The sequence below is a fragment of the Rhipicephalus microplus genome, unplaced genomic scaffold, assembly GCF_043290135.1.
Source record: "Rhipicephalus microplus isolate Deutch F79 unplaced genomic scaffold, USDA_Rmic scaffold_465, whole genome shotgun sequence".
Taxonomy (NCBI): domain Eukaryota; kingdom Metazoa; phylum Arthropoda; class Arachnida; order Ixodida; family Ixodidae; genus Rhipicephalus; species Rhipicephalus microplus.
The window spans coordinates 25,001-37,500 of NW_027465028.1; the positions used below are offsets into that span (position 1 = coordinate 25,001).

At 60.6% G+C, this 12,500-nt stretch overlaps 2 non-coding genes and 1 pseudogene across 2 annotated transcripts; all 3 read right to left on the reverse strand.

Moving 5' to 3' along the window:
• Nucleotides 1-258, reverse strand: part of LOC142794617 (large subunit ribosomal RNA) — a 2,822-nt pseudogene extending 2,564 nt beyond the window's left edge.
• A 1,154-nt stretch (nt 259-1,412) lies between these two features.
• Nucleotides 1,413-1,565, reverse strand: LOC142794618 (5.8S ribosomal RNA). Its single transcript, XR_012892491.1, has one exon. It is a non-coding gene; the product is annotated as a 5.8S ribosomal RNA (ribosomal RNA).
• Nucleotides 1,566-3,284: 1,719 nt separating this feature from the next.
• On the reverse strand, nt 3,285-5,099 carry LOC142794612 (small subunit ribosomal RNA). Its single transcript, XR_012892486.1, has one exon. It is a non-coding gene; the product is annotated as a small subunit ribosomal RNA (ribosomal RNA).
• Between the last annotated feature and the right edge of the window lie 7,401 nt (nt 5,100-12,500).

A 12,500-nucleotide genomic window follows, 5' to 3' on the forward strand; every position in this document is an offset into this window, starting at 1 on the left:
CCGGGCGCGCAACGGCGGAGACGGGCCTGGCACCCACTCTGGGACAAGCCCCTGTCAGGGGGACTTGCACCGTCGCAAACACCCGAGAACGTCGCCTCCCATACACCACATTTCCCGACCGCCTGCAAGGACGGGGGATTCGGTGCTGGGCTCGGTCCCGTTTCGCTCGCAGCTACTCGGGGAATCCCTGTTGGTTTCTTTTCCTCCGCTTAGTGATATGCTTAAATTCAGCGGGTTGTCTCGCCTGATCTGAGGTCGACAGCGGATACATTCGCTTCCATCAACTTCCTGCACGACCGCGTGCGCTCGCCCTACCAAGTGCGCCCGCAACCCTGTACAGGGCCACTTCTTCACAAGGCTGGCAATCGGCTTCCCCGCTGCACGCGTGCGGCGCACAACCGGTGTGACGTGGAAGTGACGGGACACGTTCGTAAACCCATCGCGAACCGAGTACGACGCCCTACCAAGTGCGCCCGCAACCCTGTACAGGGTCACATCTTCACAAGGCTGGCAAGCGGCATTCCGCTGCGCGCGTGCGTCGTCCGAGCAGTTGCGTGATAAACGACCGTGTCGAAAGCCCAAACACCGCCGAGGCCAGTCGCCGCCGCCGCAAGGGCAGCCACGCAGCCTGGCGAGAGGCATCGTCTCGTGTAGCGTCGCCCCCGCCCCAACTGGAGTGGCCCAGTTTTTTGAACGGGACGGGAACTGCGAAGCACTTAGACCGACGGCGGACTACGACGAGAACGCCTTAAGCTTCGCCAACGTTTCGCCAACTCGTGCGGGAGACTTTTTCCGCTTCGCGGCAAGTCGTCGCGCCGTGCTCTCCGCATCAACCGCGTACGCAGCGAACCGCAAACGTCGGGCGCAGCCTCCTCACCTCCCTGCGCTTTGCGCGCGAACGTTCCCTGTTCGCGCGGCAAAGCCTGGAGGAGGCACGGCCCCGCAGCGTGTTCGAGCGCCCGGTCTACGGGACACCCTGCTTACTTCGAGGGCAACAAGCGCAACGCAAGGCTGCGATCTCGCGCACTTTGCGCACGGCTGGAGAAGCTTTGCTGGCCGGCTTTCGCTCCTCGTGTTTACCGTGCGTTAAAGTTGCGCGTCCGTGGCTCTCGCAGCTCTTGCGCGCCCGGTCGCAGAGAGGAGTACGCAACCTCGACCGCACTTTCCCTGCAGGCTTCCTTCCGACTCGAAGTCCTGCGGCGGTCTCAACGAGGTGCCACATCCTCAATGCAGTCGGTCGCCCCCGTTTCGGTTGGGCTCTGGCACGACGGTCGCCACCGTCTCGCCCTTGAGTGGCCGCTGTTGGCGCTCGCTGTGAGGTGTTCAGCGTGCTGTCCGTGTTGCCGACGCGGTCAAAACGAGTCGACGGCTCACGTTCCCTTGTGCGCCGAAGGCTCTCTTGATATGTGATCCGACCCTCAGACAGACGAAGCCAAGGGAAGACCCAAGGCCGCAATGTGCGTTCAAAGAATCAGTGCTCAGTGTGTCCTGCAATTCACACCAAGTCTCGCAGCTGGCTGCGTTCTTCATCGACCCGAGAACCGAGTGATCCACCGCTTAGAGTCGTGAAAAAGTGTTTGTTCAATTCCGTACAGTCAAAACCAAACGTTTCTGGCACTCGGCCAAACAGTGGCCAAGAAGGGCGCTTTTCAGCGCACGCTTGGACTCCAAAACTCTGCCGCGCCTTTTTCGGCTGCCGCAAATCGAGCAAACGGTGTGTTTCGGACGGCGTTTCGCTTCCGCTACTTGCGAGTGCTTTCGTGGTCCACCCCTCTATAAATACTCGGGAGGCGTCGAAGCCGGTTCTCCAAGCCGGACCCGTAGGTATCGTTGTGTGCTCGCTCTCATTGGCCCGCCTAACCAGAAAATGCCTGCGGTACACCCATTTGGATAAGAGTGCACGCAGATGCGGGCCTCGACGGCTACACATTTCCTCGGGCGGCCGCCTCCCGGCCTCCGTGGAGCGCGGGATGCACGGTCCCATCGACAAGCCTCTCCCGTTTTTACCGTGGCGTCGCGGTTCACCACGGCGGGCGGGTCGGTCTCCTCCGCATAAAAAGGGGGACCCCCGCTTTTTGTTCCACGAAATCGCACAAGCTTTTTTCGCATCCACGGTTTGCCACCGCACACCAAAATGCCGATCCGGCTGCCTACTTTAGCCAACAGGTGGAGCCAGGCGCGCCGTACTTGCGCGGCACTTCCCACGTCCACCGAAGTCGGTGCCAAGGACCACTTTCGGCGCCGGAGCCGCGTACGAGCCTACTCGAGGCGGAAGAACGAAGCCAGCAAGGGCCTGGCCGCAAGTGCGTTCAATTGTCGGGACGTCCAAGTCCCTCGTTCTTCCGTGCTTCCTCTTTCGGCAAGTCGTTGCGGCACCTTCCCAAAGCGCGCAGACCCGCTAATCGCGACGAGCGCGACGTGGCCGTGCCGCCTTTCCCTCGGCAGCAAGCAAAACGCCTGGCAACGTCGACGCTCCCCTAACCGCGATCTCGCACCGTGTTTCGTGTGGCGAATTCAAAAGCCGGCCGGCGCTGCTGCAACCATTACGGTCGGTACGCATACGCCGCGGAGGGCGGGACGGTCATCGGAGCGTGCGGTTCCTCCATCGAGTACTGCGCACCTCGGCCGTCGCATCGCCGTGCCATGACCGGCCGCGCGTCAACGCGAACCGGTGCCAGCGAGATCCCTCGCCTGCAAGAACCGACCGGCAGCCTCCGTCACCCGAGGACGCGGAGGCGCTTGCCGCGGACGGCGGGACGGTATGCACTGGTGCACAGCGGACCCGTCACATCGCCAGTTCCTTGACCGACCGCCGACGCTTGTGCCGTTCCTCTCGTACTTGGCAGTCGCCGCGCGATTGTCGGGTCTCGTTCTTGCACGCTCGAACGGTCGGGAGGGCACTCGGCTGGCGTTTCGGGAACGCGCAGCCTCGCCTTCTACCGACGTAACCACGACTCGCCGTTCGCGCTCCGCCGCTCCTGTTTACAGTACTAGGCGGTCCCGCAGCGGTCGGGTCGCGCATTTCGAGCGCTTCGAGCCACGGTGCAGTGGCGGGTCGAAAGCCGACCTATGAGTGCGTTGCGCCGTTTGTACCCGCGTCCGCCACCTGGCCGACCGTCCAAGGTCGCGGTGTTGGCGTCCGCTGGGCGCAACAATTTGTCACGGGGTGCCGCTCCACATTCAGGCAGCCCCGTGGGGAAAAGCCGACCCCGCGTCCAAACGGGGTCAGCGGCAGAAAGTGTCGGGCGCAGACGCAGCTGAGGCGCTCACCCTTCACAATCCGTTAATGATCCTTCCGCAGGTTCACCTACGGAAACCTTGTTACGACTTTTACTTCCTCTAAATGATCAAGTTTGGTCATCTTTCCAACAGACCGGCGCAACCGAAAGGCCGCGCCGGACATCGGTCCGAAGACCTCACTAAATCATTCAATCGGTAGTAGCGACGGGCGGTGTGTACAAAGGGCAGGGACGTAATCAACGCGAGCTTATGACTCGCGCTTACTGGGAATTCCTCGTTCAAGGGGAACAATTGCAAGCCCCTATCCCAATCACGAAAGAAGTTCCACGGGTTACCCAGTCTTTTCAGACAGGGATAAAGACACGCTGCTTCCTTCAGTGTAGCGCGCGTGCGGCCCCGGACATCTAAGGGCATCACAGACCTGTTATTGCTCTGTTTCGTGCGGCTAGGAGCCGCTTGTCCCTCTAAGAAGGTTGTAAGGTGCTGGGAACCCCGCACCTATTTAATAGGCTAGAGTCTCGTTCGTTATCGGAATTAACCAGACAAATCGCTCCACCAACTAAGAACGGCCATGCACCACCATCCACCGAATCAAGAAAGAGCTCTCAATCTGTCAATCCTCCCAGTGTCCGGGCCGGGTAAGTTTTCCCGTGTTGAGTCAAATTAAGCCGCAGGCTCCACTCCTGGTGGTGCCCTTCCGTCAATTCCTTTAAGTTTCAGCTTTGCAACCATACTTCCCCCGGAACCCAAATACTTTGGTTTCCCGGAAGCTGCCCGCCGAGTCATTTGAGTAACTCAGGCGGATCGCTGGTTGGCATCGTTTATGGTCAGAACTAGGGCGGTATCTGATCGCCTTCGAACCTCTGACTTTCGTTCTTGATCAATGAAAACATTCTTGGCAAATGCTTTCGCAGTAGTTCGTCTTGCGACGGTCCAAGAATTTCACCTCTAGCGCCGCAATACGAATGCCCCCGTCCGTCCCTCTTAATCATTACCTCGTATTCCAAAAACCAACAGAACAGAAACGAGGTCTTGTTCTATTATTCCATGCAAGTTTATTCAGGCGACTCGCCTGCGTTGAGCACTCTAATTTTTTCAAAGTAAAAGCACCGGCCATCTCGAGGCACACAATGAAGTGCACCAAGAAAGAACCGGCATGATGTTCAGTCCGAGCCGTCGCATCGGGTAGATGCACTACTCGTCTGGAACTGAGATCCAACTACGAGCTTTTTAACCGCAGCAGCTTTAGTATACGCTATTGGAGCTGGAATTACCGCGGCTGCTGGCACCAGACTTGCCCTCCAATTGATCCTCGTTAAAGGATTTAGAGTGTACTCATTTCAATTACGGGGCCTCAAAAGAGTCCCGTATTGTTATTTTTCGTCACTACCTCCCCGTGCCGGGAGTGGGTAATTTGCGCGCCTGCTGCCTTCCTTGGATGTGGTAGCCGTTTCTCAGGCTCCCTCTCCGGAATCGAACCCTGATTCTCCGTTACCCGTAACAACCATGGTAAGCAAGTAACCTACCATCGAAAGTTGATAAGGCAGACACTTGAAAGAAACGTCGCCGGCTCGTGGCCATGCGATCAGCACAAAGTTATCCAGAGTCACCACACAATACGGGCCGAAACCCGATCGATCTTGGTCTAATAAAAGCACCCGTTACCCAAAGGGCTCCAGGCTCACTGCATGTATTAGCTCTAGAATTGCCACAGTTATCCAAGTAGGAAGAAACGATCTAAGGAACCATAACTGATTTAATGAGCCATTCGCGGTTTCGCCTTATTTCGGCATGTACTTAGACATGCATGGCTTAATCTTTGAGACAAGCATATGATTACTGGCAGGATCAACCAGGTAATCGTTCGACTGCGCGTCCGTCCTCGCCCTCGGCGGGCCGGACGCAGTCTGTGTGCGGCGGAGGCCACCTTCAGGCGCCCCAACACGCTTATTTTGCACTCCGAGATGACGGCGTTCGAGCTCGCTACGGCACAACCTTCCCGAAAGACGAGTGGGAGCCGTGCGGCAAGAAGCACGTTCATGCTCGCTCTTTTTCGTTGCATCGACTCGGTCGCGCCGTGCGGGTTGCCCAAGCCCGCTGCACTGTCGGTGGACCGGCCGGAACTAGCAACGGAGCCGAGACTGCAAAGCCGCCAGACGACGGGTCACGCCCGCGTCTTCGGCGCTTTCGCATCTGAATCGCCCGAGGACGACACGGAACACACCTCGATATCGTGGTAAAACGGCACCGTCCGACAACCAGCCCCTAACGCATCAAGCGGATGAGGCTGCAGACGACTGCCGTGGATTCCCCTGGAGCAGACCCGAGGACACGCTTGACGAGGCCGAAGCCCGCCGCATATCAGACACCCGGTCGCTTTCGCGTACGCCGCTCACGAGAACCCCCACATAATAGCAGCGATAAGTACCCAGACCTCCTTGGGCCCTAATACGAGCGTACTCGAGAAAATTTCACCGCGGGTGTGCCCCGAAACGTGTGGCATGTTGAGCGTGCCACAAGTCTACGTCGCTCTCAAACCCGCCGAGGTCGTAGAATTTGCGACCCTACTCACGAAATTCCCACCGAGGATACGGCCGCAAACGTACCGCACCTTGGGTAGGCCACGAGTTTGTGCAACACTACGCTGACGGCACAGCACCGAGGTCGTGCGCGCACGCACGGGAAAATTCCGCCGCGGTTTCTGCCGAAAACGTGAGGCACCACGACTCTCCGCAAGTTCGCGTCGACTGCGAAAGACCGAAGTCGTGAACGACGTGTCCGCTACTCGCCGCCGACACGCTGGACACCAAACGTACAACGACTCGACGGCGTCGTAGAGGCCCACGACGCGGTTTTCCTTAACGACGTCTCGGCGTGGCACCGACAGGTTAGAACGGCCGACCAACGTTCCCTGTCCGCCGTTCGGCTCAGTCGAAGGGCTCGGCGACTTCGGCAACGCTGCGAAGCCGCACGGTGACGCACGCCATGTCCCCATTTTTTTTTTTCTTTCTGCGTCTGCCGGGGTGCCCCTATAATAGCAGCGATAAGCACCCAGACCGCCGTGGGTCGCTCGCCCCGGCTGACGTGGTTTTTCGTACTCCTGCGGCGGTCGCCGTCAAGCACGTCCAAATACGCTACTTTCGTGGGCGCATTCACGCTCTTTCGCTTCGCCGGAGTGCCAGCACTCACTCTGCCAAAAACGGCGAACATCCGAGCGGCGGTTCCCACTTTTGCGTCGGCGTCGCAAACCCCGCCCCGGCAGACGAGGTTTGCCGTACTCGTGCGACGGTGGCCGGCGGGCACGTCGAAAGACGCCGATATCGTGCGCGAATTGGCGCACCTTGGCTTCACCGGAGTGCCGCCACTGACTCCTCCAAAAACGGCGAAGATCCGAGCGGCGCTTCCCACTTTCGCATCGGCGTCCCGAACTCCGCCCCGGCTGACGCGGTTTACCGTACTCGTGCGACGGTCGCCGGCGAGCACGTGGAAAGACGCCGATATCGTGCCCGAATCGGCTCCGTTCGGCTTCGCCGGAGTGCCAGCACTGGCTCGGCGAAAGACGACGAACATCCGAGCGACGGTTCTCACTATTGCGTACGCGTCGCAAACCCCGCCCCGGCAGACGCACTTTGCCGTACTCGTGCGACGGTCGCCGGCGAGCACGTAGAAAGACGCCGATATCGTGCCGGAATCGGCCCCGTTTGGCTTCGCCGGAGTGCCAGCACTCACTCGGCCACAAACGGCGAACATCCGAGCGGCGGTTCCCACTTAGCCGTCGGCGTCCCGAACTCCGCCCCGGCAGACGCGGTTGCCGAGCTCGTGCGACTAGCGACCGCGAAGCCGTCTCGCGACGCCGCTTTCGTGCGCGGCTCCCACTGCGACCTGGGTCACCCGAGGTCGACGAGCAAAAAAGAATGTCGAAAAAAATTTTTTTTTTTTTTGCGTCTGCCGGGGTGCCCCTATAATAGCAGCGATAAGCACCCAGACCGCCATGGGTCGCTCGCCCCGGCTGACGTGGTTTTTCGTTTTCCTGCGGTGGTCGTCGTCAAGCACGTCCAAACACGCCACTTTCGTGGGCGCATTCGCGCTCTTTCGCTTCGCCGGAGTGCCAGCACTCACTCTGCCAAAAACGGCGAACATCCGAGCGGCGGTTCCCACTTTTGCGTCGGCGTCGCAAACCCCGCCCCGGCAGACGAGGTTTGCCGTACTCGTGCGACGGTGGCCGGCGGGCACGTCGAAAGACGCCGATATCGTGCGCGAATTGGCGCACCTTGGCTTCACCGGAGTGCCGCCACTGACTCCTCCAAAAACGGCGAAGATCCGAGCGGCGCTTCCCACTTTCGCATCGGCGTCCCGAACTCCGCCCCGGCTGACGCGGTTTACCGTACTCGTGCGACGGTCGCCGGCGAGCACGTGGAAAGACGCCGATATCGTGCCCGAATCGGCTCCGTTCGGCTTCGCCGGATTGCCAGCACTGGCTCGGCGAAAGACGACGAACATCCGAGCGACGGTTCTCACTATTGCGTACGCGTCGCAAACCCCGCCCCGGCAGACGCACTTTGCCGTACTCGTGCGACGGTCGCCGGCGAGCACGTAGAAAGACGCCGATATCGTGCCGGAATCGGCCCCGTTTGGCTTCGCCGGAGTGCCAGCACTCACTCGGCCACAAACGGCGAACATCCGAGCGGCGGTTCCCACTTAGCCGTCGGCGTCCCGAACTCCGCCCCGGCAGACGCGGTTGCCGAGCTCGTGCGACTAGCGACCGCGAAGCCGTCTCGCGACGCCGCTTTCGTGCGCGGCTCCCACTGCGACCTGGGTCACCCGAGGTCGACGAGCAAAAAAGAATGTCGAAAAAAATTTTTTTTTTTTTTTTGCGTCTGCCGGGGTGCCCCTATAATAGCAGCGATAAGCACCCAGACCGCCATGGGTCGCTCGCCCCGGCTGACGTGGTTTTTCGTTTTCCTGCGGTGGTCGTCGTCAAGCACGTCCAAACACGCCACTTTCGTGGGCGCATTCGCGCTCTTTCGCTTCGCCGGAGTGCCAGCACTCACTCTGCCAAAAACGGCGAACATCCTAGTGGCGGTTCCCACTTTTGCGTCGGCGTCGCCAACCCCGCCCCGGCATACGCGGTTTGCCGTACTCGTGCGGCGGTGGCCGGCGGGCACGTCGAAAGACACCGATATCGTGCGCGAGTCGATGCTTCTTGGTCTCGCAGGAGGGCCGCCACTCACTCCTGCAAAAACGGCGAAGATCCGAGCGGCGCTTCCCACTTTTTCGTCGGCGTCGCAAACCTCGCCCCGGCAGACGCGCTTTGCCGTACTCGTGCGACGGTCGCCGGCGAGCACGTCGAAATACGCCGATATCGTGCCCGAATCGGCCCCGTTTCGCTTCGCCGGAGTGCCAGCACTCGCTCGGCCAAAGACGACGAACATCCGAGCGACGGTTCCCACTATTGCGTACGCGTCGCGAACCCCGCCCCGGCAGACGCGGTTTGCCGTACTCGTGCGGCGGTGGCCGGCGGGCACGTCGAAAGACGCCGATATCGTGCACGAATTGGCGCTCCTTGGCTTCACCGGAGTGCCAGCACTCACTCGGCCAAAAACGGCGAACATCCGAGCAGCGGTACCCACTTAGCCGTCGGCATCCCGAACTCCGCGCCGGCTGACGCGGTTGCCGAGCTCGTGCGACTAGCGACCGCGAACGCGTCTCGCGACGCCGCTTTCGTGCGCGGCTCCCATTGCGACCTGGGTTACCCGAGCTCGACCAGCAAAAAAGAAGGTCGAAAATTTTTTTTTTTTTTTCTGCGTCTGCCGGGGTGCCCCTATAATAGCAGCGATAAGCACCCAGACCGCCGTGTGTCGCTCGCCCCGGCTGACGTGGTTTTTCGTACTCCTGCAGCGGTCGCCGTCACGCACGTCCAAATACGCCACTTTCGTGGGCGCATTCGCGCTCTTTCGCGTCGCCGGAGTGCCAGCACTCACTCTGCCAAAAACGGCCAACATCCGAGCGGCGGTTCCCACTTTTGCGTCGGCGTCGTAAACCCCGCCCCGGCAGACGCGGTTTGCCCTACTCGTGCGACGGTCGCCGGCGAGCGCGTCGAAAGACGCCGATATCGTGCGCTAATTGGCGCTCCCTGGCTTCTCCGGAGTGCCGCCACTCACTCCTCCAAAAACGGCGAAGATCCGAGCGGCGTTCTCCACTTTCGCATCGGCGTCCCGAACTCCGCCCGGGCTGACGCGGTTTACCGTACTCGTGCGACGGTCGCCGGCGGGCACGTCGAAAGACGCCGATATCGTGCCGTAATCGGCCCCGTTTGGCTTCGCCCGTGTGCCAGCACTCACTCGGCCAAAAACGGCGAACATCCGAGCAGCGTTTCCCACTTTCGCATCGGCGTCCCGAAGCCCGCCCCGGCAGACGCGGTTTGCCCTACTCGAGCGACGGTCGCCGGCGATCACGTCGAAAGGCGCCGAATTCGTGCACGAATCGATGCTTCTTGGTCTCGCAGGAGGGCCGCCACTCACTCCTGCAAAAACGGCGAAGATCCGAGTTGCGCTTCCCACTTTTTCGTCGGCGTCCCGAACTACGCCCCGGCTGACGCGGTTTACCGTACTCGTGCGACGGTCGCCGGCGGGCACTTCAAAATACGCCGATTTCGTGGGCGCATTCACGCTGTTTCGCTTCCCCGGAGTGCCAACACTCACTCTGCCGAAAGCGGCGATCATCCGAGCGGCGGTTCCCACTTTTGCGTCGGCTTCGCAAACGGCGCCCCGGCAGACGCGCTCGTGCGACGTACTCGTGCGACGGTCGCCGGCGAGCACGTCGAAAGACGCCGATATCGTGCTCGAATCGACCCCGTTTCGCTTCGCCGGAGTGCTGCCAGTCACGGCGCAGAAAACGGCGAACAAGTGTTTTTTTTTTTTTTTTTCCTAGAATTTGTGTTATAGAAGGCACATTTGATATCGGACGATAATTTTCAACTTTATCACGCGCACCGATTTTCGTGTAGAGGTTTGCAAGTTTATGGGAATTTCTCCACTTGGAATAATGCGATTTAGTAGTACTACGAGAACTTCATGGATGTACTCAAGGGTACGGGGCAAGTCAGTTACGTCAACACCTGCAGATTTTTTACACTTCAAACTGAAAATTGTTGGTTGTGAGTCCTCGTGTGATATTAAAGGCCGATTCGCTAACACATAGAACAAAGAAAGAAAGGAAGAAAAAACGCCCGCGCTCGCTCAAGAAACCTGGGTTCGCAACAAGTGGCAACAACAAGCAACCGAGCGAGTGCGCCAAAACCCGTGGCGGCCGAACAAACGCGAAGTCCCAACCGCGTCAGCCGGGGCGGCACGGGACAGGAAAAATCACTTCAGCCGGGGCGGCGGGGCACCGAATAAACCTCGTCACCTCGTCGCAGGATAAAAGAGGAAACAAAAAGTCTAAACAGCGTCTGCTGGAGCGAATGCGTAATAAAACAACAACAACAACAACAAAAAAAAACACCCGCGCTCAAGAAGTCTGCAATCACCACAAAAGGCGACTGTGACCGAGCAGCGTCAGCCGGGGCCGTGCGGAAACGGAAAAACCGCGACTACCGGGGCGTCGAGGCACCGAAAAATCCACTTCAGCCGCGGCGAAAAAAAAAAACAAAAAGAAAGACGGAGGGGGGGGGGGGAACCACGTCTGCCGGGGCGAAGGAAAAAAAAAAAACGCGTCTGCCGGGGCGAGCCCGGGTGCGGCACCACCGGGAAAACTGTGGCAAACAGACATGGCGATCGAGTGAGTGGGCCGCCAGCCAGGCTCAGCCAAAAAGTGCAAAGTCCGAACTGCGTCAGCCGGGGCGGCAAAAACCACGTCAGCCGGGGCGGCGCAAAAAACCGCGTCTGCCGGGGCGGCACGAAACCGCGTCAGCCGGGGCGGCGCGAAAACTGCGTCAGCCGGGGCGAAAGAAAAAAAAAAAAAAAACGCGTCTGCCGGGGCGAGCCCGGGTGCGGCACCACCGGGAAAACTGTGGCAAACAGACATGGCGATCGAGTGAGTGGGCCGCCAGCCAGGCACAGCCGAAAAGTGCAAAGTCCGAACCGTGTCAGCCGGGGCGGCAAAAAACCGCGTCAGCCGGGGCGGCGCAAAAAACCGCGTCTGCCGGGGCGGCACGAAACCGCGTCTGCCGGGGCGGCGCGAAAACTGCGTCAGCCGGGGCGAGCCCGGGTGCGGCACCACCGGGAAAACTGTGGCAAACAGACATGGCGATCGAGTGAGTGGGCCGCCAGCCAGGCTCAGCCAAAAAGTGCCAAGTCCGAACTGCGTCAGCCGGGGCGGCAAAAAACCGCGTCAGCCGGGGCGGCGCAAAAAACCGCGTCTGCCGGGGCGGCGCGAAAACCGCGTCTGCCGGGGCGGCGCGAAAACTGCGTCAGCCGGGGCGAAAGAAAAAAAAAAACGCGTCTGCCGGGGCGAGCCCGGGTGCGGCACCACCGGGAAAACTGTGGCAAACAGACATGGCGATCGAGTGAGTGGGCCGCCAGCAAGGCTCAGCCAAAAAGTGCTAAGTCCGAACTGCGTCAGCTGGGGCGGCAAAAAACCGCGTCTGCCGGGGCGGCACGAAACCGCGTCAGCCGGGGCGGCGCGAAAACCGCGTCTGCCGGGGCGGCACGAAACCGCGTCAGCCGGGGCGGCGCGAAAACTGCGTCAGCCGGGGCGAGCCCGGGTGCGGCACCACCGGGAAAACTGTGGCAAACAGACATGGCGATCGAGTGAGTGGGCCGCCAGCCAGGCACAGCCGAAAAGTGCTAAGTCCGAACTGCGTCAGCCGGGGCGGCAAAAACCGCGTCAGCCGGGGCGGCGCGAAAACCGCGTCTGCCGGGGCGGCACGAAACCGCGTCAGCCGGGGCGGCGCGAAAACTGCGTCAGCCGGGGCGAGCCCGGGTGCGGCACCACCGGGAAAACTGTGGCTAACAGACATGGCGATCGAGTGAGTGGGCCACCAGCCAGGCTCAGCCAAAAAGTGCTAAGTCCGAACTGCGTCAGCCGGGGCGGCAAAAACCGCGTCAGCCGGGGCGGCGCAAAAAACCGCGTCTGCCGGGGCGGCACGAAACCGCGTCAGCCGGGGCGGCGCGAAAACTGCGTCAGCCGGGGCGAAAGAAAAAAAAAAAACGCGTCTGCCGGGGCGAGCCCGGGTGCGGCACCACCGGGAAAACTGTGGCAAACAGACATGGCGATCGAGTGAGTGGGCCGCCAGCCAGGCACAGCCGAAAAGTGCCAAG